Genomic DNA, 21,985 nt, shown 5'->3' on the forward strand with positions numbered 1-21,985 from the left:
GGAATAGCTGTTGATTCTTGTTTTATTAAGTATGCTTATCAAGAGTATGTGTTAAATTTTGTCAGATGTCTTTTCAGCATCTATGGAGCTGACAATGGGATATTTCTCTTCTTTTTAACAAACATTGAACCAAACCAGCACTCCTCGATTCTTTTAATTGATGCTGGATTCTGTTTGCTAATACTTTACTTTAATAAATTAAAATGCAAAAGTCAGATTAATCTGCTGTCTTCCTTTTTTGTACAGTCTTTTTCAAGTTTTGGTATTTCCTAAAAGATTAGAAGTTTTCCATTTTCTAAAATGTATAACAGGTTTTTTGTTTTGGTTTGGTTTGGTTTGGTTTTTGGTTTTTGGTTTTGAGACAGAGTTTCACTCTTGTTGCCCAGGCAGCAGTGCAATGATGCAATCTTGGCGCACTGCAATCTCTGTCTCCCAGGTTCAAGCAATTCTTCTGCCTCAGCCTCCCAAGTAGCTGAGATTACAGGCATGTGCCACCATACCTGGCTAATTTTTGTATTTTTAGTATTGATGGGGTTTCACCATGTTGGTCAGGTTGGTCTGGAACTCCTGACCTTGTGATCTGCCCACCTTGGCCTCCCAAAGTGCTGGGATTACAGGCGTGAGCCACCTCGCCCTGCCAAATGTATAACAGTTTTAAAATAGTATTGATATTATCAGCTCTTTTATGATTTTGTAGAATTCCCCTGTGAAACCTTGTGACCTGGTGTGTTTGTTTTTGTTTTGGTTTGGTTTGCTGGGTAGCTATTTTAAAACTTCTTTCATTTATTCTGTGAAAATCAGTCTAATAATTTATCATATATTTAAAAATAACTAAAAGTATACTTGGATTGTTTATAACACAAAGAAAGGATAAATGCTTGAGGTAATGGATACCCCATTTACCCTGATATTATGCATTTATGCCTGTATCAAAAGCTGATATAACCCATAGATATATATTCCTACTATGTACCCATAAAAATGTTTTAAACTGGGAGCCGCAGTGGCTCCGGCCAGTTGTCCCAGCTGCTCAGAAGGCTGTAGTGGGAGGCGAGGCTGAGTTCAAGGCCAATATATATTCAAGCCAATATATATATATTATATATATATATTTTTTAAACTAAAAAAAACCAGTCTGTTCGGCTGTCTGGGTTCATTTTTGGTAGCTCACATTTTACTGGAAATTTATTTATTTTATTCATATTTAATTTGATTATATAGAGTTTTACAAAGTAGTTTCTATTGTTATGATTATTTTTTTGAGACAGGGTCTTGCTTTATGATCCAGGCTGGAGTGCAGTAGTGCCATCTTGGCTCTGTAACCTCCGCCCCCCAAGCTCGAGCAATCTTCCCACTACAGCCTTCTGAGCAGCTGGGACTATAGACACATGTCACCACACCCAACTAATTTTTGTAGAGACAGGATTTCACCATGTTGCCCAGGCTGGCTCTAACTCCTGGGCTCAAGAGATCTACTTTCCTTCGCCTCCGAAAGTGCTGGGATTACAGGCATGTAACACTGTGCCCAGCCAGTTTCTATTATTTTGTGAAATTCTCTGTATTTCTGTGGTTTTCCCAATTTCTTATTTTGCATATGTATTCTTTGTTCTTTTTACTTTTTTTTCCTTGTAGTAAAATTGGGTGGTATTTATTTTTCTCCATGTTTTTCAAGCTTTCAACAATAAACATCTATTACTTTTTATCAAAAACTCTTTAAAAAGACATCATTATGGAATTATAAATATTTATTTTAGAAAACAACATGTGTTTATTGAATGCTTTCTGATTGCTTTCTTTTAGCAAACAAAATATAGTTAATGAATGCTATGTGATTGTTTAAATTAAATACTTTTATTCTTAGTCATTTTTTCCTGTGCCCTGACTTCTTTTTTACTAACATATTCTTCCCGATTAATGAATTACTGAAACCTGTAATAGAGAATTGTTTCCATTATTCTAGCTCAGTTGTATATTTAGTACTTCAACTTGAATACTTGAATCAATTAAATAAAATCTTGATGAACTCTTGCTAGAAAAATAAGGTACCCAAATTTCCTGAATTTTTTTTTTTTTTTTTTTTTTTTTTTTTGTGATGGAGTTTTGCTTCTGTTGCCCAGGCTGGAGTTCAGTGGCTCGATTTGGGCTTACTGCAACCTCCGCCTCTCAGGTTCAAGTGATTCTCCTTCCTCAGCCTCCCCAAGTAGTTAGGATTACAGATTTGCGCCAGCACACCCAGCTAATTTTTTGTATTTTTAGTAGAGACAAGGTTTCACCATGTTGGTCAGGCTGGTCTCAAACGCCTGACCTCAGGTGATCTGCCTACCTCAGCCCCCCAAAATGCCAGGATTATAGGCATGAACCATCTTTCCCAGCCTCAAAACAGTTTTTTTTTTGTTTGTTTTTTGTTCTTTTTTGAGACGGAGTTTCGCTCTTGTTACCCAGGCTGGAGTGCAATGGCGTGATCTCGGCTCACTGCAACCTCCGCCTCCTGGGTTCAGGCAATTCTCCTACCTCAGCCTCCTGAGTAGCTGGGATTACAGGCATGCGCCACCATGCCCAGCTAATTTTTTGTATTTTTAGTAGAGACGGGGTTTCACCATGTTGACCAGGATGGTCTCGATCTTTTGACCTTGTGATCCACGTGCCTCGGCTTCCCAAAGTGCTGGGATTACAGGCATGAGCCACCGCGCCTGGCCCTTTTTTTAAAATTAATGTTAAACTCACTAGAAAACTCTCTAGAATTGTGTTGAAGATCATTTGAAAATATATCCGCCAACTTCCCCTTCCTACCTGAAGTGTGTTTACAGGCAGAGCAAGTTACAACAGTCTTACTATGCTTTGAGGATAAGAGCGGCTTCCTAGGGACTCTGGAGGCTCAGTTCTCTGTCTGTGATCAGGACACAATACTGATGTTGAGGAAAGTAAGGCCTTTCTGACAATGGAAATTATTCTTAATGGTATTTTTCTGTCTTTTTTAGCTAGATTAGTAACATGTACTTTCATTTTATTGGTGGAAATATTTAAAAATTATTTTTCGGGTGATCACTGTTTATGTAGTATTTTTATTATATTATTTTCTAGAAACTTCACAGATTTCATTTGTATTTTCCCTGTGCTTGAAGTATTGTTTGAGAGACTACAAATTTTCAGATTGAAGATCTTTTTTGTTTTCTGGATTTGTTATGAATTTCTAGTTTCATTGTGTTGCAAAAAAACGTGGTTTGTATTTTTTCCTTTTAGAGTTTGTTGAGGTATTTTTTGTAGCCCAATATATATGGTCAATATTTGTGATAGTTAAATGGCTATTTGAAAATAAAGTATATTCATGTTTTAGGATAGAGTGAAATTAATATCCATCAGAGCTACCAGTTTGATGTTGCTTATGTCATTTATTTTCTTATTTTTGTTTTTTGTTCTCTCAGACTAGGAAAAATGAACTTAAATTTCCTATTATTAATATCTTTCTATTTCTCCTTTTATCTCCTATAATTTCCATTTTCTGAATGTTGCTTCTGTATTATTAGAAGCATATGTGTTCATATCTGTTTTCTTTGTTTTGAATTATAACCTTTATATGATGAGTGACTTTCTTTTTTATACTCTTTTGGCCAAAGTTCTACATTATCTAATAAGAGGATTGTACTCCTTGCTTTTGTGTACTTTATCCTATCCTTTTTTTTTTTCTTTTTTCAGGTATATCTTGATGACAGCATGCTTTGTGGGTCAGTTTAGAGCTTTTTTTCTGTTTAGTGGATGAATTAAGCCAGATATAGATAGGAAAGACATATCTTATCTATCAAGACACAACCATTGATTGTGGTTTTGTAAAATTATTTTATGCCATTTTTAAATGTTCGTATATATCTTGAAACTTTGAGTGGTGTGTTTTCTGTGCTTTTTAAATGGTAGTCCTAATATTAGGAAGAGTTTCCTCCCAGTGGTTATCTTTATACTTTTACCTTCATATGATACCTATCTTCTCTGTTTTAAAGCCATCTTTTGTTTCCCTTAATTGAGTAACAATTATATTAGCTTTATTCTCTTCCCTTCTTTCTGCTAGTTGTAGCCAATATACGATTATTTTATTGCCCCTTATAATTTTGTTCTTTCATGTTGCTTAAATTTTTACTGATTGACTTTTAACTTTGACTCCTATCTATTGTACGAGATGCAGTCATTGAGCTTATTCTACTTTTTATATTTTCTCCTCTTAACATTCATTTGTATATATTCATTTATTTGAATTCCTACGTTCTTCAACCATGTAACAGTTTCATTCCATTTGTTTTCAATCTTAAATTTACAATTAAATGTATTGTTGCTCACTGCCAGTTCTTTGCTGAAATTTTTCTGGTCATTTGTTGGTTTCAGTTTGTCCTCAAGTTGTTTCTTCAAGAAATGCTCATATGAGTAAGAGCTGAGCTTTATTTCTGTAGCCTTATTCATGAAGGACTGTTTGGCTAGATGTGGAATTTTTCACTCACACTTTTTCCTTGAGTACATTGTAGTTATTTTTCCACTGTCTTCTGTCATTGAATGTTCAGTAGAGAAGTATGATGCCAGCTTGATTTTATTTTTCTTAGAAGGGCTGCGCTTTTTTGTGTGTGATTGCTGAAAGTATTTCTTCCAAATACCAAATAATTTAGAAATTATTTTATTAAGTGGCATCTGGTAATATTAATAGTGTTTTCCTAGTAGACCATTTTGGTTCAGTTTTATATCTATCATTTTATTTACGTTTTAAAAATTTCTATCCTACATGCTTCTTACTGTGCCTTTGGTGTTGTATATGTTTACCATGTGCTCATTGCATTTTAGTCTTCATTTTTTTTAATTTTTAAAATTCTTTTTCTTCTATTTATTTTCTGTGTTCTGCCATGGTTATTTCACTACAACTCTTGTTGACTGGTTAGCTCCTCTTTGAGTTCCTAAACTTCTGCTCTGAACTTTTTCTTCATAACTGCATTAAAAATTTTTCAATGTGTGTTAAAAAGGAGGATTTTCATTTTCCTCTGCTTTGTGATATTGTCTGCTGAGTTTTCTTTGTCAGAGATGTTGCAGTGCCTTTTTACATTTTTTTCTATAATTTTGTATGGATACTTACCACTTTTTTTTTCTTATATTGGCATGAGATGAGTTTCCCAAACCATCTGTTAGAAGGGACTTTAGGGGCTTGGGAGGAACATTAGGAACACCTTCAGAGCAAGGTAGTTTTCCACGTTTCTGTACTCAAGGCCTCTCTCTTCTATTGTTCTGATGGATTCTTTCTTCAAAATACAGCCACATCTCCTCTGCCTATCAGTAACTTAAGGGGTTTAAATAATGTGAACTACCAGCCATGAGTTCCCCAGGTCCTGACTAGTTCTGCTACCAAGGGATACACTTCCTACCCTTTAAATTGCCTACCTCAAATGTTGACAGTTAAAGAATTTGTGACAGGTACACAAGAGTTCTTTGTACTATTCTTATAACTTTTCTCTAAGTTTGAAACTACTTCAAAAGAAGAAATTATAAAAGAAAAGAGCATGCCTCACTTTTAAAAGAGTAGCCCTTTCTGAGATCTGTCACTTCCAAACCACCCTCCCCACTTACTATCCTGCCACTTTCTACACCTCCTTTCCTTACCTCCTTCTGAGAATCCCCCATTTAATCTCAGTTCTAAACATTGTAGTTCCCACTTGGGATAGGTCTCTTTCTTTCTGGGAGTAAAGATGTGCTATTCCCCCACCAGATTCTTTTATGCTTCTTATCATTCTCACATGCTCAGATATGGCTTCTTACATAGGTTCTATTAGTCTCAAGTACTTTGGGTTATATTTACTTATAATTTGGCATTTTCAGGTTTTTATTATCTCCTAGTTTCACTAAATATATATGGTATTTTTTGTTTTTAACGTTGTCTTTGTTGCTCTGTACAGGTCCTAGGAGAAAGATGGGAAATTTTGGAACTAAACTGCTATTTCGTTCATACTGGAACTTGAAGTCCAGCTTTGAAAATTATTAAGAAATAATTTCTGGGCTGGGTGTGGTAGCTCATGCCTGTAATCCTAGCACTTTGGGAGGCCAACGTGGGAGGATCACTTGAGCCTAGGAGTTTGAGACCAGCCTGGGCAACATAGTGAGACCCCATCTCTATTAAAAAAAATAAAATAAATAATTTCTTTAAAAAAATCCCTTGTTTAAAGTAATCACAGAGAATATTTTGAACGGCAGGATAATGAATACAGTACATATCAGAACTGGTATGATCAGCTAAAGCAATCCTTAGAATTTAAAACTTTAAATGCCTATTACAAAAGAAAAAAGCGTCAGTGACTTAAGCATCATTCCCAACAAGTTAGAAAAATCACGGAAAATTAAATGTGAAGAGAATAGAAAGAAATAAAAGATAAAAGCAGAAATCAATGAAATAGAAAAAACTTCTCTCTATCCTTTAGATAGGGAGACTTCAAAGGTTTTTAAGAAGGATAGTGACATGATCATATTTGTTTTCCAGAAAGAGACCTCTGGCAGCAGTGTGGAAAATAGATAGAGGAGAAAAAACTAATCTGAGAAGCCAGTTAGGAGGCTTTTCAATCACTAGTTCAGGTAAGAGATGGTGATGGTATAATGTGGGATGGAGAGGAAGGATTAAGCTGAAAAAATAGGTTTAAGAACCATGTCCAGAAAAGAAAAAAACAACAACTTTGGGTGTAGTTACTGGTACATGGAACTGATTGGAAAAAAAACAGACCAGAGCTTTACTAGATTTTTGAAGGAATTGTTTTTGCAAACAAACTACAAGCCTGGCATATCAGTCAAGGTTCAACTAGAGAAGCAGAATCAGTAGGAAGTGTAGAGAGAGGGTTTATGCAGTTGTAGGGGCTAGCTAGGCAAGTCTGAAATTTTGGGGGCAGGCTGTCAGGAAGGGCAGGTGAAATTCAGGCATGGGCTGAAGCAGTTATCTGTAGGTGGAATTTCTTCCTGTCTCTCAGGGAAGCTTCAGCCCTACTTTTAAGACCTTTCACCTAATTGAATCAGGCCCACCTGCATTATTCAGGATAATCTCCGTTACTTAAAGTCAACTGATTATGGACTTTAATTACATCTACAAAATACCTTCATAGCTACACCTAGATTAGTGTTTGATTAAACAAATTGCAGCTAGTAGCCTAGCAAGTTTGACACATTAAAAACAACACCTGCCATGATGGCTCACACCTGTAATCCCAGTACTTTGGGAGCCCAAAGTGGGAGGATGACTTGGGATCAAGAGTTTGAGATCAGGGTGAATAACATAGTGAGACCTTATCACTACCAAAAATTGAAAAAAAAATTAGCCAGGTGTGGTGCATGCTTGTAGGCACAGCTGCTAAGGAGGCTGAGGTGGAAGGATGGCTTGAGCCCAGATCAAGGCTGTGGTGAGTTGTGATTGTGCCACTGCACTCCAGCAGTGACAAAGCAAGACCCCATCTCAAAAATAAATAAATAAAAAGAAAAACAACCTTCCACACCTGGTCTGAAATTTTGTGATTATTCAGCCCTTGAAACATCTTTCAGGTATAGTGACTGCCATATTATAAACTGGCTTCCAATGGCATATACTCCAATGTACATTCAGAGTAGTGACTCTGAGGTTTTTACCAGGTATGAATGGTGGTACTGTCAACTGAATATGGTGGTAGATCTGCTATTGCTGGTTAGTTGGCGGTATACACCATGTGTCAATGTGTCCAAAGCTTGAGGATTCTGGGGAACAAATAGATAGACATATCTAGTGTATAGTTAGAAATTTAGTATGAAAATCTATAATGGTGGGAGCTAAAGTAAGAGTTTTGGGATTCTTCAGTACATAAATCCATATTTCAAACTATAGAAGTGGAAAAAATATTTAGGAATAGTATTTAGATTGAAACAGGAAAGAGGAGGATAACGCCATGAAGGAATACTAGCATTAAGGAAGAAAGAACTAGTGAGCAAGTAATGATTATTACAAGGCAATATGAGAGACAAAAAAATGATGTCAAAGAAGTCAAGAGGGGAAACATATCCAAAAAATAAATGAGCTGGGTACAAGGGCTTGTGCCTGCAGTCCCAGCTGCTTGGGAGGCTAAGGCAAGAGGATAGCCTAAGTCCCAGGAGTTGGAGGCTGCAGTGAGCTGTAGTTGAGCCACTGTATTCCTTCCAGCCTGGGCAACAGAGTGAGACCCCATCTCTAAAAAAGCAAACAAAAAGTAGATTATTTCACAGTTAAACAATGACAGCTTTTTCAATAAAATCAAGAGCAAGAAGGATATCAGTACTATGATTTTTACTCACTATTGTGTTTGCTAACTTCTGTTCTTCTTACAGGTTTCAGTCTACATGTTACTTCCTTGAGAAGCAGTGTTTGACACCCTTCTCCCCCAATCCAGCCATTCCCCAAGTCTGAGTTAGGTATTTCTCTTCTGTATTCCCATAGCACAGTGTAATTATTTCCCCTATAATAGCATGTATCATTCTGGATTATGAGTGTTTATTGTTCTGTCTCTCCTATTAGAATGAAAGCTCCATGAAGGGATTGTCATTTTATTCACTAGTGTACCCTCCATGCCCAGCACAACTTTTGGTCATAAAGCAAAGAATGAATAAATAAATCCAAGAGTATAAACATCCAAGTGAGCCTGAAAAAATCAGAGAAATATTTGTAGTAGTATGTGATATCTTAGCTGAGCTTTAGCAAGTATAATGATCAAAAGTTTGGATTAAGAATGAGGCACTTAGGAATAAATGATTTCTGAGGTCTTTATTGAAAGATCTAAGAGAAAATTTAGATAAATGGAACATGTTAGCCTTCTTGAGAAGATTCAATTTTATAAAATGTCAGTTCTCCCCAAATTAATCTATAAATGTAGTTTTAATTAAAATTCCAATTGGGGCCAGGTGTGGTGGGTATGCTGGTATTTCCAGCACATTGGGAGGCCAAGGTGGGAGGATCACTTGAGCCCAGGGGTTCTGAGAAATATGGTGAAACCCTGTTGCTAAAATAATACAAAAAAATTAACCAGGCATGGAGGCATGTGACTGTATTTCAGCTACTCAAGATGGCAGAATCGCTTGAGCCTAGCAGGTGTAGAATGCAGCGAACTGTGATCTCACCACTGTACTCCAGCCTGGGCAACAGAGTGAGGCCCTGTCTCAAAAAATAAAATAAAATGTTAATAGGGTATAGTATAATCCTTGATAAGTCAATATTAAGATTTATATAGAAGAATAAGTGACTAAGAAAAACCAATAGAATTTTAAAGAAAAATAAAGCAGGAATTGCCCTACTTCCCATAAAACTGTAACAGTTATACCACATGGCTTTAAGTGCAGGGCCAGGCAGATTAATGAAGCTGAGTCTACAAATGAGGCACATGTGTGTTTATGGAAACTGCAAATATCTGATGCAGTGTTACAGATCAGTAGGGAAAGAGTTAAATATGTAATAAATTGTGTTAACACAGTTGTTAACTGTTAAAAAAAATTAGATCCATTTTACATCAACACAAAATTTATTTCTAGGTGAATTATAATCCCAAGTATGAGAAGCAAATCTTCGAAATTCTTTTAGTTTTAGAATAAAAATGAGAAAATATTCCTAACACCAAACAAAGTACAAACTGCAAAGGAAAATGCTGATAAACTTGACCAAAATTTAAAACTTGTGTGATGCAAAAGAAACAGTAAAGTTAAAAATATTAGAAAATTGGCCGGATGCAGTGGCTCACGCCTGTAATCCCAGCACTTTCAGAGGCTGAGGCGGGCGAATCATCTGAAGTCAGAAGTTTAAGACCAGCCTGGCCAACATGGAGAAACCCCATCTGTACTAATAATACAAAATTAGCCGATCGTGGTGGCACATGTCTGTAATCCCAGCTACTTGGGAGGCTGTGGCAGGGGAATCACTTGAACCTGGGAGATGGAGGTTGCAGTGAGCTGAGATCATGCCATTGCATTCCAGTCTGGGTAACAAGAGTGAAAGTCTGTTTCAAAAAAAAAAATTAGAAAATTTGTAGCTCATATAACTGAGAACTTTACAAAATAAAAGGACAGATGAATTAAAAAATAGGTAGCTCTCAAAATACGAAACCCATATAGCCAGTAAACACATGAAAATATTCTCATTCATTAGTAAGAACTTGCAGATGAAATCAGTGTTACCATTTTGTACCCATCAGATATGTGAAATTAAAAAGCCTTATGATTTGCAAAGAGTGCAAGGTGAAAAGAAAAATCTAATGAAATGCCAAATGTTGGTGAGGATGAAATAGAAGGAACTATCACAAATTGGTTGTAGAAGTACCATTTGGTAAAACTACTCCAGAGAGCAGTTCTCAACTAGAAGAGATGAAATAAAGATGAAATTGCATATCTTAAAACCCATAAAGAAGTATCTTGCATGTGTACCTGAAACATTCTATGTATTGGCAGAAAATTGGAAACAGCCTAAATTCCTGTCAATAGTAGAATGAATAACAGCACATAAATAGTCATATAATCCTGTGGTATACTCCATAACAGTTCAATGAATGAACCAGATTTATATATGTCTATGTGAATTATTAAAACAATGTTGTACCCAGACTTGGTGGCTCATGCCTGTATTCCCAGCATTTTGGGAGGCAGAGGCCTGCTATTCAAATGAGACCAGGAGTTCAAGACCAGCCTGGCCAACATGGCGAAACCCCAACTCTACTAGAAATACAAAAATTAGCCACGTGTGGTAGTGCACGTCTATAATCCCAGCTACTCAGGAGGCTAGGACATGAGAATTGCTTGAACCCAGGAGGCAGAGGTTGCAGTGAGCTGAGATCACACCTCTGTACTCCTAGTGTACACACTCTGTACTAGGCAACAGAGTGAGACTGCATTAAAAAAAAAATTAGCAGGGCTTGGTGGCTCAAACCTGTAATCCCAGCACTTTGGAAGGCGAAGGCAGGCTGATCACCTGAGGTTGGAAGTTACAGACTAGCCTGGCAAACATGGTGAAACTGTTTCTACTCAACACAGAAATTAGCCAGGTGTGGTGGTGCATGTCTATAATTCCAGCTACTTGGGAGGCTATGGCAGGAGAATCTCTTGAACCCAGAAGGCAGAGGTTGCAGTGAGTCGAGATTGAGCTACTGTACTCCATCCTGGGTGACAAAGTGAAACTCTGTCCCACAAAAAATAAAAAAAATATATTAGGGCTGAGTAAATAGCAAAAGAGGCCAGACTGGTGGCTCACGTCTATGATCCTAGCACATTGGGAGGCCAAGTCAGGTAGATGACTTGAGGTCAGGGGTTTGAGACCAGTTTGGCCAATATGGCAAAACCCCATCTCTGCTAAACATACAGAAATTAGCCGGGCACAATGATGCACATCTGTAATCCCAGCTACTTGGGAGGCTCAGGCAGGAGAATCACTTGAACCCAGAAGGCAGAGGTTACAGTAAGCCAATTTCGTGCCACTGTACTCCAGCCTGGGCGACAGAGGGAGACTCCATCTCAAAAAAAGAAAAAAGTTGGAGCTGAAGTAAATATCAAAAGGGGCCAGGCGCTATGGCTCATGCCTGTAATCCTAGCACTTTGGGAGGCCAAGGCAGGGGGGAATCACTTGAGATCAGGGGTTCAAGAGCAGCCTGGCCAACTTAGCAAAGCCCTGTCTCTACTAAAAATACAAAAATTAGCCAGACGTGATGGCACGCATCTGTAGTCCCAGCCACTCGAGAGGCTGAGGCAGGAGAATTTCTTGAACCCAGGAGATGGAGGTTGTGATGAGCAGAGATTGTGACACTACTCCAGCCTAGACGACAGTTAGACTGTTTAAAAATACATATATATATATAGCAAAACAATATGCTATTATTTATATAAACTTAGAACAAAATTATGTACTGGGTAGATACAAATAAAATATAAAACAGAGATGGAACAAATACACATCAATTTCAAGAGTTTGGTTCTTTTTAGGAAGAAAAAAAGAAAAATGGAATAGGATGGCTGGGTTAGGGAGAAGAGATGGCCCAAAAGGATTTAAGAAAAATATGAGAGTATGTTTATGTGAGCAAAGTGCCTAATATTTGAAGTTGGTTTATTTTTTCCCAGCTTCATTCAGGCATGATTAACAAGTAAAAAATATATATATTTGAGGTATTCAGAGTGATTTTTGATAGTACATACACATTGTGAAATGATTACCGCAATCAAGCTAATTGACATAACAATCACCTCATAGGTGTGTGAGAGACATAAGCACATGAAACTTACTCTCAGAATATTTCAAGTATACAATAATTGTTAATTATAGTCACCATGCTGTACGTTATGTCTCTAAAACTTACTCATCTTATAACTGAAAGTTTATACCCTTTGACCAACATCTCATCATAGCCCTCAGCCCTGGGTAACTATCATTCTCACCTCCGTTTCTGTGAGTTGAACTTTCTTAGATTCCACATGTAAGATCATACAGTATTTGTCTTTCTGTGTCTCGCTTATTTCATTTAACATAATATCCTCCAGGTTCATCCATGTTGTCACAAATGACAGGACTTCCTTCTTTTAAAGGCTAAATAATATTCCATTTTATGTATATACCACATTCTCTTTATCCGTTTGTCTGTTGATGGTCACTTAGGTTGTTTCCATATCTTGAATATTGTGAATAATGCTGCAGTGAAAATGGGAGACCAGACATCTCTTTGAGATAGTGATTTTATTTACTTTGCATATAGTCCCTGAAATGGGATTGCTAGATCATATAGTAAATCTATTGTTGATTTTTTGAGGAATCTCCATAATGTTTTCCATAAATGCTGCAACAAGGGTTTATTAATTCCCAATAAAGTGCTGCTGTGAAAAATAATGAGAAGTATTTCACTGACCATCTCACTTGCTTACATTTCCTTTTTTGCTTTTTTTGTGATTTTGATTTTGCAAGCCTTCTACGTCGCATACTGCACTGAACTAAACAGCCTTTATTGAACTTGAAATCAGCTGGAAAAAAAACTACTGTAAAGGAAAATATTGGCCAGGCGCAGTGGCTCACACCTGTAATCCCAGCACTTTGAGAGGCTGAGGGGGGTGGATCACAAATTCAGGAGTTTGAGACCAGCCTGGCCAATATGGTGAAACCCCATCTCTACCAAAAATACAAAAATTAGCCAGGCGTAGTGGTGGGTGCCTGTAATCCCACCTACTCGGAAGGCTGAGGCAGTAGAATCGCTTGACACCTGGGAGGTGGAGGTTGCAGTGAGCTGAGATCACACCATTGCACTCCAGCCTGGGCAACAGAGTGAGACTCCATCTCAAAAAAAAGAAAAGGAAAATACCAAGTGCAGTGAAAGCGTAAAAGGGAGGGATCCATTATAGTCTTACTGGTTGAGGAACATTTCCCTCAAGAAATGACAGATGGGAGCTAGGTGAAATTGATGGTGGAAATAAGGATGGAAGAGCACTCTAAGAAAGGGAGCAATTCTCTCTAATTGTGACTGGTCTTGAGAATGATCTGTTGGCATTTAATACCCTAACTTTCAACTGTGTAATTAAACTTACTGTATTTTACCAATCTAAGAGTTAAAATTTTTTGTTTACATTCCAACATCTCTGAAATTGGAAAATAGCTTTTTTTTTTTTTTTGAAACAGAGTTTCGCTCTTGTTGCCCAGGCTGGAGTACAGTGGCAATGGCGCAATCTCGGCTCCACTGCAACCTCCACTTTCCAGGTTGAAGTGATTCTCCTGCCTCAGCTTCCCAAGTAGCTGGGATTACAGGCATGCGCCACTACGCCTGGCTGATTTTTTGTATTTTTGGCAGAGATAGGGTTTCTCCATGTTTGGGAGGCTGGTCTCGAACTCTCGACCTCAGGTGATCTGCCCACTTCAGCCTCCCAAAGTGCTGGAATTACAGGCATGAGACACTGGAAGATATCTTAGAATTGATGGTTTGTCACAGTTCAAATGGCAGGTTTCTTTTTAAGCAATACATAAAATACTGATGCACCTTACCATCAATGGCATCTTAGAGTTGATGAAATGTAGAATATTTGGCTTGTTTTGAGGCCAGCCCATTTGCAGCTTAAGTTTTATTATTGTAATTCACAGATTTTAAGACCATCACAGTGGCTGGGCATGGTAGCTTAAACCTGTAATCCCTGTACTTTTGGGAGATCGAGGTAGGTGGATTGCTTAAATCCAGGAGTTGAAACCAGCCTGGGCAACATGGCAAAACCCTGTCTCTACAAAAAATAAAAAAACTAGCCAAATGTGATAGCATGAGTTTATAATCCCGGCTACTTGGGAGACTGAGGTGGGAGAATTGCTTGAGCCATGATCTCCCTACTGTACTCCAGCCTGGGTGACAGAACAAGACCCTATCTCAAAAAACTAAAAAGAACATCATCATAGTGAATCTGATGTTTGTTAGTTGTATCTCCCTTAAGTTGTTGTTTACCTTGTTATTATATACCAGATAGAATGCTAAACATTTTATATTAATAGTATAGTATTGCATGTAAATTCCACCACAGTTGTATAAGTTATAGTATCATCAACTGAAGTGTAGAGACAGAAGGTCACATCGTTTATGTTTAAATGGAGAAGTTCAACTTCCGACTCTAGTGCTTATATCTTTAACATAGCTCTCTGTTCTGCATCCCTTAAGAAGTAAATTTCTGGAAGGCAAATCTTAAGACACGGCAGTTAAAAAATTTATTTTTGTTTACTGTTAAATAAAATGTAGCTTTCCTAAAAACATTCACTGTCCATTTTGCTTTTAGTGAAAAGTAGTCAGAATATGTAAATGGTTGTAGAATTTAGTAATTGTAATTTATTTCTGCAGAGTAGTTAGAAGTTCACACTTTAATATGCTGCTTTGTCAGGGAAAACAGATTTCTAGTAAATAATTTATTAATCACAGTATCAGTGTTGCTTACTTCATGTATTTCTTGAGTTTAGATATAAGATTGCTAAGATTAAGAAATAATTTGATGTCATAATATTCAAATTAGTCCAGAAGAAGATCAAAACAGAACATTTCTTTGAGTGGGGTGAGAATTATCAGCTGACTTCAGACATCTAGGCAAGAACTTTATTAACATGAGGTCAGACAAGGCCAACTAAAGATACCTGGATCAGGCTTACACAGGCAGGCTCTCTTCACATTAGAAAAACAGTATAAGGCCGGACGGGGTGGCTCACACCTGTAATCCTGCACTTTAGGAGGCTGAGGCGGGCGGATTGCCTGAGCTCAGGAGATCAAGACCAGCCTGAGCAACACGGTGAAACCCTGTCTCTACTAAAATACAAAAATATTATATGGGTGTGGCAGCATGCACCTGTAGTCCCAGCTACTCTGGAGGCTGAGGCAGGAGAATTGCTTGATCCCGGGAGGTGGAGGTTGCAGTGAGATCATGCCACTGCACTCCAGCCTGGGTGACAGAGTGAGACTCTGTCTCCCAAAAAAAAAAAAAAAAAAGTTAGAAAAACCAGTAATGGCTGCAGGAATCTCAGTGACAGCCTTCATCATATTTGTCTCACTGTTTCAGTCTGGTTGAGTTATACGCTTTCTGTTTGGTGCACAGCTGTCTTTTCTTTTCTTTGAGATGGAGTTTCCCTCTTGTCATCCAGACTGGAGTGCAATGGTGTGATCTCTGTTTACTGCAACCTCTGGCTCCCAGCTTTAAGTGATTCTCCTGCCTCACTTAAGTGATTCTCCATCCCAAGTAGCTGGGATTACAGGCACTCGCCACACTTGGCTAATTTTTGTATTTTTAGTAGAGACAGGGTTTCACCACATTGGCGAGGCTGGTCTTGAACTTCTGACCTCAGGTGATCCGCCCACCTCAGCCTCACAAAGTGCTGTTATTACAGGTGGGAGCCACTGTGCCAGGACTGCACAGCTGTCTTCTTGAGACCACACTTCTCTGTTGCCCTGGAGAATTCCTTTTGTCTTTCTCCTATAGTTTTTTTTTCCCTTTATCTCTTTTTAAAAATTTTCAGAAGCTTCATGAGAATAGGGTACCTGGGAAGCAAATTTTATATATCACAAAATGTATTTATCAACAAACTTAAATGATTTTGTGGTGGAAATAATTTTTCTTCAGAAATTTGAAAGCATCCATTTTTAAAATAGCTGTATTGACTAATTTACATAGCATAAAATTCACCCATTTTATTTCCTAAGTGTTACCTTGTATAGCATGCTATTCTTGTTTCACAGGTGCAGTATCCTCTCTCAGCTTTCTGAGCATAATTTATTTTGGAGTTCTTCCTGTACATGCTTATGCTTTCCCCAAATTTTTTTGTTTGTTTTGATCTCTGTCTTCCATTTTGGAGGCTTTCATTCAATATCTAGTATTCTTGATTATCTAATGTCTTTTCAGTGGAAGTCTGAAAACACTGGATGCTCTGAAGGCATGGATAGGGTTTGTTGACTCTGAGCCTCATCGTTGGGTGATTTCAGTGGGTTGAGGCTGGGAAATCTACAGTGTTAGGATCCTTAGGTCTCTTCTCTTGGCTGGTCAGGTTGCCCAAAGATAAGTCTTCCAAACTCCTGCCTGAAGGATAACAGTCTGTTTGCCTGCATTCTGGAAGCTAAGTTGGGAGTTCTAGCTGGGGTAACTTCTGTATTCAGCATTTAATATATTGCAGTCATTTAATCTCTTGTTTTTGGTACAATCCTGTGCTCTCAACTGTGTCTAGCATCCTCCTTCCAGGGAGCCTCTGTTTTATCTTTTCCAGACAGCGTGCCTCCAGATTTATGCAAGAATGAACAAGAGGCAGCTGTTCATCAATGTGAGCTAGACAAAGGATATAGGACTCTACCTGCTTCTCAAACTGCTTTTCTCTTCATTTTTCTGCATCACGCCCATCCGTTTATCACCAACTTGCTTACTTGGTTTTCATCTTTCAAGGTGTTGACGTATTTCTTGTTTTATTCTCCCTTCTAGGTTTGTATCTTTAATTTTTAAAAATTTATATAGTAGAGTTTGAGAAAGGAATGAAATGAAGAATGATAAGAGATGCTCATTAGTAATCTGCCATCTTAACCCAGAATCTATTCTTAAAGGGTAGGAGCTTTGTCTGGTTTATCTCTAAATCTCAACCCATAAAGGAATTGTGACATAGTATAAACATAATAAATGATTGGATGGCTAAGTCTTAGATCTGTATAGTTACCTGTCACTGCACGTCAGATTATTCCTACACCTAGTGACTCAAAACAGTAAACTATCTCACACATTTTCCGTGAGTTAGGAGTGACTTAGATGGTTCTGGTTCATGAGACTCATTCATCTTAAGTCCTTACAGGGTCTAGGGGAACCACTTGCAGTATGACTCACTTAATTGGTAACAACTTAGTTCTGGAGGCCTCAGATCCTTGCCATGTGGACTAAGGCTGGGTAAGTATTCTCACTGTGGCTTGCTTCCTCCAGAGCAGGAATTCATGAGAGAACAAGGCAGAAGATGTAATAACATTAAGACCTAGCATTGAAAGTTACATTATTTTTATAATATCCTGTTGGTTACACAGATTACTTAATATTCAGTATGGAAGGGGACTGTACAAAGCTATGAATCCTATATGTCAAGACGCATTGGGGACCATCTTGAAGGCTGGCTACCACAGTTTCTGACTTAAGCTAGAAATAGAAGAGCATATTAAATCCAAAGTAAGCAAAGGTAAAAATAATAAAGATTAGAGCAAAATTTAATTAAAAACTGTACAGAATATCAATGAAACCAACTGTTGGTTGTTTAAAAAATTAGTAGAATTAATAAATTCCCAGCAAGACTAATCAGGAAATTAGGAAAAAGCGGATTACCAGTATCAGCAGTGAAGGGGGTGTATCACTAAAGATTCCTCAGAATTAATTGAAAGATTAATAAAAGAATGGTATGAACACCTTTATGCCAATTAATTTGATAACTTAGATGAAACAAATTCCTTGATAAGCCACAGGTTTACCAAAATTGACTCAAAAAAGAAGTCTGAATTGCCCTGTATCAAAGAAACTGAATTAACAATTCCTCCTCACAAAACTCCAGACCGAAATGATTTCACTAGTGAATATTTTCTAACATGTAAGGAAAAAAACATCATTCTTTCAGAAAATAGAAAAGGCTCCCCCAATCCCCTGCTTTTTTTTTTTTTTTTAAGATGGAGTTTTGCTCTGTCACCCATTCTGGAGTGCAATGGCAAGATCTCTGCTCACTGCAACCTCAGCCTTCCGGGTTCAAGCCATTGTCCTGCCTCAGCCTCCCAAGTAGCTGGGACTACAGGCATGCATCACTACGCCTGGCTATTTTTTATATTTTTAGTAGAGACAGGGTTTTACCATGTTGGCCTGGCTGGGATCTCAGCCTCCCAAAGTGCTGGGATTACAGGCATGAGCCACTGCGTCCGCTTTGTGTGGATGTGTGTGTGTGAGACAGACTCTTAACTCTGTCACCCAGGCTAGAGTGCAGTAGTGTGATCACGGCTCACTGCTGCCTCAGCCTCCCAGGCTGTGCTCCCCATGCTGGTCTTGAACTCCTGGGCTCAAGCAGTTCTCCCATCTGGTCCTCCCAAAATGCTGGGATTATAGGCACAAGCAACCATACCCAGCCCCAATTCATTTTTTGAGGCTGGTATACCTGATACTGACACCTGGCAAAGACAATATAATCCTCAACAGGAAAATTATTTGGCACATTTTAAACATTCTCATGATAAAAATTTACAAGAAGGTAGCAATAAAAGAAAATTTCTTCAGCTAATAAAAACACCTAGAAAAGCATACAGGCATCATCATATTTCTGTGGTAAAGAGATTGAATGCTTTTGCCCTAAAATCGAGAACAAGGCAAAGATGCTTGCTCTCACTATTTCTATTTAGTAATCATACTGGAGGTCCCAGGCAAAGCAAGAAAAGGAAATAGAAGGGATAATTTGTAAAGGAAGAAATAAAACTATCTCTGTAGAAGACATAATACTCTACATTAAAAAATCCTAAAGAATCTACCAAAAGATCTGCATGTAGGCAAGTGTTAAAAAAAAAAAAAAAAAGAATCTACCAAAAGAAACCTAATTAAAATTATTAGAATTAATACATTTATTTAGTAAGGTCACAGGATACCAGCTGTGACCTTACTAAATGAATAGGTCATATACAGAATGAATACTAGCACTATAACCAGAAATAATACCAGCATTCAACAATTGAAGAAATAAAAAAAAATAAAGTACCATTCATAACATTAAAAAGCATATTATTTTTAGGAATAAATGTAAAGAAAGCTATACATGGCCCCCACACTGAAAGCTACAAAGCATTGCTAAGAAACACAAGGAAGATAAAGAATAGAAGTCTCAAATTGTTAAGAATTTCATTCTCCTCAAATTGATGTATAAATTCAATCCAATAGAAGTCCCATCAAGGTATAAAAGTACACAAGCTGATTCTAAGATTTATATGCAGATACAAAAAACATAGCATTTCTATGTTGAATAGCCAAAAAAATCTTTAAAGAAGAACAGAGTTGATGGATTTATACTATCTGTTTTCAAGACATACTATAAAACTACTGAAATCAAAACAGTGATACTGGGGTAAAGATCATCAACTTACACAATAGCTATAAGAATAGACCCATTCATGTGGCTGGTTGATTTTTGACAAAGGAGCAACATAATGCCAGAAAGGACAGTCTTCTCAATAAATGATGCAACAACTGGATATTTGTATAAAAAATAAACATTAACCCTGTATAAAAAATAAATATTAACTCCTACTTAACACCACATGCAAAATTTAATTTGGAGTTTATCCCAGGATAAAACATTAAAAATGGGAAATTTCCAAGAGAAAATGGGAAAAATATTCATGACCTTGGAGGAAGCAAAGATTTATTTCTTCTTTCGAAACAGGTTCTGTCTATCACCTGGACTGGAGTACAGTGGCTTGACCTTGACTCACTGCAACCTTTGCCTTCCGGGTTCAAGCAATTCTCCCACTTCAGCCTCCTGAGTGGCTGGGACTACAGGTGCATGCCGCCACACTCAGCTAAATTTTGTATTTTTAGTAGAGATGGGGTTTCACAATGTTAGCCATGCTGGTCTTGAACTCCCTGACCTCAAGTGATGCACCCACCAAGGCCTCCCAAATTGCTGGGATTACAGGCATAAGCCACTGCACCCAGCCAGAATTTCTTAATTAATTGAAAACCATTGCAATTAAAACCTTTTGAGAACACCATTAAAAAAATGAAAAGGCAGCCAGGTGCAGTGGTTCACACCTATAATCCCAGCACGTTGGGATACCTAGGCAGGAAAATCGCTTGAGGCCAGGAGTTTGAGACCAGCCTGGCCAACATAGCAAAAAAATATATTTTAATTAGTTGAGGGTGTCAGTGCATGTCTGTAATCCCAGCTTCTTAGGAGGATGAGGTGAGAAGATCACTTGAGCCCAGGAGTTAAAGGTTGCAATGAGCTATTATCACCACTGCACTCCTGTCAGGGTAACAGAGCAAGACCCTGACTCTTAAAAAAAATGAAAAGGCAAGCTACAACTGAGATGACACATTCGCAAAATGTAACAGAACAACACTTGTATCCAGAATATATGACAAACATACATAGCTCAGTAAGAAACAAAAAAATAAGTAGCAAAAATCATGTACTTCACAAAAGAGTATGTGTGGTTGGGAGTGGTGGCTCATACCTGTGATCCTAGCACTTTGGGAGGCCAAGGCATGTGGATCACCTGATGTCAGGAATTTGAGACCAGTCTGACCAACATGGCAAAACTCTGTCTCTACTAAAAAGTACAAAAATTAGCTGGGCATGGTGGTGGTCACCTGTAGTCCCAGCTTCTTGGGAGGCTGAGGCAGGAGAATGAATTGCTTGAGTCCAGGAGGCAGAGAGTGCAGTGAGCTGAGATTGTGTCATTGTGTTCCAGCCTGGATGATGAGCAAAACTCTGTCTCAAAAAAAAAAAAAAAAAAAATATATATATATATATATATATATGAATGGTCAATAAGTACTTGAGAAGATGCAAAACATCATTGGTCATTCAGAAAATTCAGAAAGAACCACAATGAGATACCACCCATACTTACTAGATTGGCTAAATTTAAAAGACTGAAAATGCCAAATGTTGACAAAGATTTGGAGCAACTAGAAATTGTAGGAGTATAAAATGGTACAACTACTTTGAAAAACAGTTTGGCGTCTAGATGCAGTAGCTCATACCTGTAATCCTAGCACTTTGGGAGGCCAAGGCAGGCAGACCACTTGAGGTCAGGAGTTTGAGACCAGCCTGGCCAACATGGTGAAACTGCAACTGCATCTCTACTAAAAATAGAAAAAATTACACAGGTGTGGTGGTGTGTTCTTGTAATCCCAGCTACTGGGGAGGCTGAGGCAGGAGAATTACTGGAACCCAGGAGGTGGAGGTTACAGTGAGCCGAGATCACACCACTGCACTCCATCCTGGGTGACAGAATGAGACTCATCTCAATAAAAGAAAAAAAGCAAAATAATTTGGCTGTTTTTTTTTTTTTTAAGAGGAAGTCTCACACCGTCACCAGCCTGGAGTGTAGTGGCGTATTCTTGGCTCACTGCAATCTCCACAACCCAGGTTCAAGCGATTCTCCTGCCTCAGCCTCCCAAGTAGCTGGAATTACAGGCATGCACCACCATACCTGTCTAATTTTTCTTCTTTCTTTTTCTTTTTTCTTTTTTAGACAGAGTCTCCCTCTATCACCAGGCTGGAGTGCAGTGGTGCAATCCCGGCTCACTGCAACTTCCGTTTTCCGGTTTCAAGCAATTCTCCTGCCTCAGCCTCCTGAGTAGCTGGGACAACAGGCACGCACCACCACGCCCAGCTAATTTTTTGTACTTTAAGCAGAGACAGGGTTTCACCATGTTGGCCAGGATGGTCTTGATCTCTTGACCTCATGATTCACCCACCTCGGCCTCCCAAAGTGCTGGGATTACAGGCGTGAACCACCGTGCCTGG

General features: G+C 38.1%; 1 protein-coding gene across 8 annotated transcripts in view; it reads left to right on the forward strand.

Moving 5' to 3' along the window:
- Window positions 1-21,985, forward strand: part of AGO3 (argonaute RISC catalytic component 3) — a 133,209-nt gene that overhangs the window by 53,846 nt on the left and 57,378 nt on the right. For 2 of the 8 annotated variants that reach the window (XM_078331210.1, XM_035250800.3), the window contains exons 1-2: window positions 6,520-6,588; window positions 8,332-8,410. The exons of 5 other annotated variants lie outside the window; for them this stretch is intronic. The gene's annotated coding sequence lies outside the window, so the exon portion shown is untranslated. Of the gene's footprint in view, window positions 1-6,519; window positions 6,589-8,331; window positions 8,411-21,985 lie in introns of those variants that run through there. One more of the 8 variants, XM_035250801.3, reaches the window with a different exon arrangement.

This window comes from Callithrix jacchus, chromosome 7 (genome assembly GCF_049354715.1).
Source record: "Callithrix jacchus isolate 240 chromosome 7, calJac240_pri, whole genome shotgun sequence".
NCBI lineage: Eukaryota > Metazoa > Chordata > Mammalia > Primates > Cebidae > Callithrix > Callithrix jacchus.